The following is a 4821-nucleotide window of genomic DNA, read 5'->3' as shown; positions in this document are numbered from 1 at the left end:
TTGTGCGGCCGGCCCGGCGCCCTTCACCTGCGGGGAGGGTTTTTTTGATGATACTTCATCTCATCTCACGGTTCCCGAGGTCTGACCCCGTCCCGGAGGTGTTCTTGCCCCTCTCCCGGCTCCCGCTGCGCTCGGGGCCACCGTGTGTTCTACCCTGCGGGGTCCCAGAGCAGCTCGGGTTCACCTCGATGCCGCCCATCGCTGGCAGGTCCCCCGGCGGAAAGGTCGGCCAGTGTCACCCCTGGGCTGAATCAGAACAGAAGTATTAGCGAGCCGAACGTACAGCCGTGACCGTCTGATCATCCAACAGGACGCCTTAAATGGGACACACTGTCCCGGTGAACACTTCCATGCTGTTACCTTTATCCTGTATTCCTCTTATTTACTTAATGTGCTTTCATTCAATTAGGCTGTTTGTGGACTTCAGCTCATATTATGCATTATCCACTGTATCATCTTCCCTTGGGTTTTTTTCCCAACTTCCCCTCTGGATAATACAAACAAATCTGTGTGTAATCACCACCCAATATCATCCCAAACGTCAAGATCTTTAATGCAGCAAAATGTTTTTGTTGCAAGTCAGGTGGATAATTAAGGTTTATATTGAGCCACCCAGTACAGGATTGCAAAATCTTTTATCCATTACCAAGCTCTACCCCTCAGTGAAATGAACACACATCCGTGGTGAAATAAACACAGCAGCCACGAATGTTTCACAATAACAACATGAAACAATCCAGAACAGGAAGTAACATATTTTGGCTATTTAAAATCATGGAAGACATTAAAGAAATTCTAAAAAGTATATTTTCTAACTTAGGCAAGATGTGTGTATTAGCACTCACCTTTTTCTGCAGATCTAATGGTTCTAAGAAGTTCAGTCTTACAGCCACAAATTACATAATATTGTTAAATTATTATATATATAAATGATAACCTTGACAGAATTTCTGAAAATGTATGCAGTGAAAACTGGCAAAAAAAATTTTTTTCTTGATGAGTGTAAATCAGTTCAGATTTTAACATGTTTAAAAATAAACTGGAATTCTTGTTTTTAAAAAGATTATCAGAATTCAGCCTTTCAGGATACGTTCAGAAATTATTACGATTTTACTGAGAGTTAATCCAATGGAGGGTGTTCCTGATTTTGGAAACCTGTCTCAGGAGAAGCAGCAGACATAAACATGCTTCAGAGATATTCAAATTAATAACAAGCAGAATGATCAAATAAAAACGTAATCTAAAATGGCTAGGCTTAAAAGCACATTAATTAGACAAATTGGTATTTTCCAGTTCATCCAGTTCATTTACAAAGAAAGTTCAGACTCTCTAAAAGCAGGTTTTATGTCCGCCTCTGTAAGTTTCCCAGGATCCAACTTTTTTCTGTCACACATTTGATAAGGTTTGCATCCACCTGTTGAAAATCAGGAATAGTGCTGGTCTCCTTCCTCTCCCACGCATCGACCACTACAGCTAGTGTCCAGGTTATTTTGTGACTTTTAAAAGCCTTGCGTTAACTCCAATTAAATGTGAAAACTTGTATGCGTGCGAGTAGGACTCGGTGGTGTTCTGTCCTTGCTGCTGGTGCTGACGCCTCGGAGAGCACAAAGCCTCATCCCTGACAATTGTGCAGTAATGTGCCCTTGGGAGAGACTCTGCCCACCCCAGACATTCCTAAAGGTACGTGTGTGCCATGGCTGTTGAACCAGCGCTGACATGTGCTGAAACATCCCAGAGCTCTTTGTTTTGGGTCACGCAGCCAGCCTGGCTTGGCACCGTCTCGCTGCTCTTCCCGTGCCTCGCAGCCAGGCTCGCTGCCTCCGGGGGATTGAAAACGATGGAGAGGGATGCCCAATGCCGGGTGCTCTGGGAAGGCTGCTCAGGTGCGCCAGGGGAGATGGAGGCTGCTGCCTTGTGCGGCAGTAACTGGGAGTTATCTCAGATCTGTGGGAATTTCTCTCTTTTATCGTTAGGTCATTGTTTCTTTTGCTTTCTCCTTTTTGGGCTGCTTTATTCTGCCCAAATAATTAATTATTTCTGGGATCAGAGGAAGACTGAGGTTACATCCCTTGTTATAATGCTGGTAGAGCAGGGAAAAGATGAGAGGACAAAATGTGGGTGAAGAAGACAACAGAAATACAAATGCAAAGGAGCAGAGACATAAGGTGCAGCAAAGAATCTGCAACAAGTTTGTCAGGTCACCTTAAGTATGATTCAAGGTGTAAAAAAATGTTGTTCCTGCAGCCTATATTTGGTCCTCTGATTTTTTACCTACCTTAGAAACCGCTGTGAGTTACCTAAAAGCATTGTCTAGTCTTCTGTTACATAAAATATTGCCTCCTTACAGCATGAAACCTGACTGTGGAGTGTGCAGAGATGAAATGCTCCTGGATGACTCTGTGATGGTTTTGGTTGCTGTGGTGATTATCCATCTGTTTAAATACTTCATATGGGAGATTCACAACTCATTTATCATGGAGAAGATTTTCTTACGTTGTGAGAAACACAGCATTATGCCTGATTCTTGTAATTTTACACACTTGACTTGGCAGTATATTCCACTTTATTTGCCATGGCATAAGGACATGGTATAGCATTTATAAACAGAGGGTACCATACTTGGGTTCTGTGTTCACCACTAGCCCAGTAGGCCTGGAACATTGGCACATGTGTGCTGGCCCCTGCAGTTGCAGAGGCTGACTGCAAACACTTCATGAGGGGCCTCCTTTAATGAATCCTCAGTCTGAAGAAGTCACACAGATCAAATTGTTTGTTTACAAAGTCTGATATGAAAACAACATGCGAGCAGATATGAGAGAACGAAATATTTTATATATCTGAATCTTACCAATAGCTCATAATGCATTTAATTCTTACTAGATGTTTTGTTTTTCTTGACAGTTCCCTTCTCCATGGCACAATGTGGCAGATCCTCTTTGGCTTTGAAGTAACTCAGAAAAGGGAGTGATGTATCTGCCTTGCCATTCACACTCATGTTGTCTTTCTGTAGCAAATGACTGGAGTTTTCTTTCTAGTTAATACCAATTTATTAAAAAGTCTCCATAACAGATTTTTTTTCACTTTTAAAGACTAGCAGAAGAAACAATACTGCATTTAAACTAGCACCCTAAAGCAGCATACATGTTCTGACTTACAACAGAAACAAGAATTTTTCAACCTAAATTGTCCAACCTGTTCTTGTAACTTTAATTTGCAAGCAAAATTGTTTTGGGTTTTTTTTTAACTTGCTTATGTAGCAGGTTTTCAAATTTCCCCCCTCCAGTGGCAGCAAGCTGTATTCCCATTCCCTGTCACTGGGGACTTGGATGTACTCATGTGTATTTTTTGTGTCAGAGGTTAGACTGTTTGTTTTTATGACTAATGATGTGGACCTTGGGAGCCACATATCTAAGCACCGTTGAGGAAATATCTAGACTTCTGTTAAAGTGTAATCCCTTTCAGGGCATGCCTATACGGGAGAGTTAAAGACAGCTCAAAGCTCTCTCTGCCCATGCTCCCCACTGGCTGGAGCCAAGCCAATTCCATCTTAGGAATCTTTTAGTTCAGCTCTCTGCCTGTGCTGCTGGGTCTCTGAGATGTGCCTGTGGGCACGGTGAGCACAGCATGCCTGAGAGCCACATTGCTGCAGAACAGATAAAATTATTTGAGGAAAATACGTCCTAAAGTGTCACTGTCTTTAAAATACTGAATGTAAACAAGGGCAGGTTTCATGCATGCTCAGTGAATAAGGCTAAGTGTATGATCTAAGGGATCAAGTCCTTCTCAGGTCTGGTACTGAGTGAATTTTGCCCAAAATGTGCTTGCATTACACTTTAGACAGGCATCAGGGTTCACTTCCTTGTACTTGGTGTCTTATGGTTCTTCATGTGAGAGCTCCTGACATGCTGTGCTCCTAAGCCATATAAAAAAAGCCATAATTGAGTCTTAGACACTGTGGTATTTATAATAATTTTGAAACCTCAGAGAGAACAAACATTTAGAGGTTTACAGACAGTCATCATCTTTATGAAGTGTAGGGTCTATTTCTGCATTGTCTGCAGGACCCTGCTGAGAATCTCCATGTCCTGCTCATTGCAAAGCTGCAAACCCAGCATGGGCTCTACTTTTTTCCAAGGATGTGCGCATACATCTCTTATAAATAAGCAGTTATGGTTGTTTCATTAGACTTCTAATAACATCTCAATTTTATTTTCCTATCAAAGATGTTTATTCAGTGTTGACACATATTTATAATAACATCTCAACAGTAAGAGTCTATCCTGTCAGATTTACAGCTATTATAAAATATGATGCTATCTGCATACAAATGGATGGTGGGAGCCCTACAGACATTTCCCCTATTATTACTGCCTAAGGAAGCAATAAAAATTTAACATTTACCATTGGAAACACCTGCAGAGATTAAATTAAAACTAGATTATATGCTTATCAGTTATATGTTACAAAACCAAACTCTTTAGAGATTAACATAAAAATCATTGTTATCAAAATCTTATTAAAAGCTTCAGTTGATACGCTCCATTTTGCACCTCTACTGCTCAAGCGTTCTCCGTGTGTGACTTATTGAGTCTTTGTGCAGCTGTAGGGAGGGGAGGCAGGGCAGCCTCACTGACAGCTTTGCTATTGCCTCAGCAAATGCCTACCCTGATATTTGGATTTGTCCTTCCCTCTCTGATCCCAGCCACTCTCTGAAGGGCTCTCCACACTGCATGCTGTGTTTCTTGAGCATGGCACCAAGACAGGCTCCAGGCTTCCTCATGGAGTTCTGCTGGGAATTACTCTGGAGAGCACTTGTCCTTC

The sequence above is a fragment of the Corvus brachyrhynchos genome, unplaced genomic scaffold (genome assembly GCF_000691975.1).
Source record: "Corvus brachyrhynchos isolate BGI_N302 unplaced genomic scaffold, ASM69197v1 scaffold220, whole genome shotgun sequence".
Taxonomy (NCBI): Eukaryota; Metazoa; Chordata; class Aves; order Passeriformes; family Corvidae; genus Corvus; species Corvus brachyrhynchos.
Note: the sequence above shows the minus strand (reverse complement) of the source record.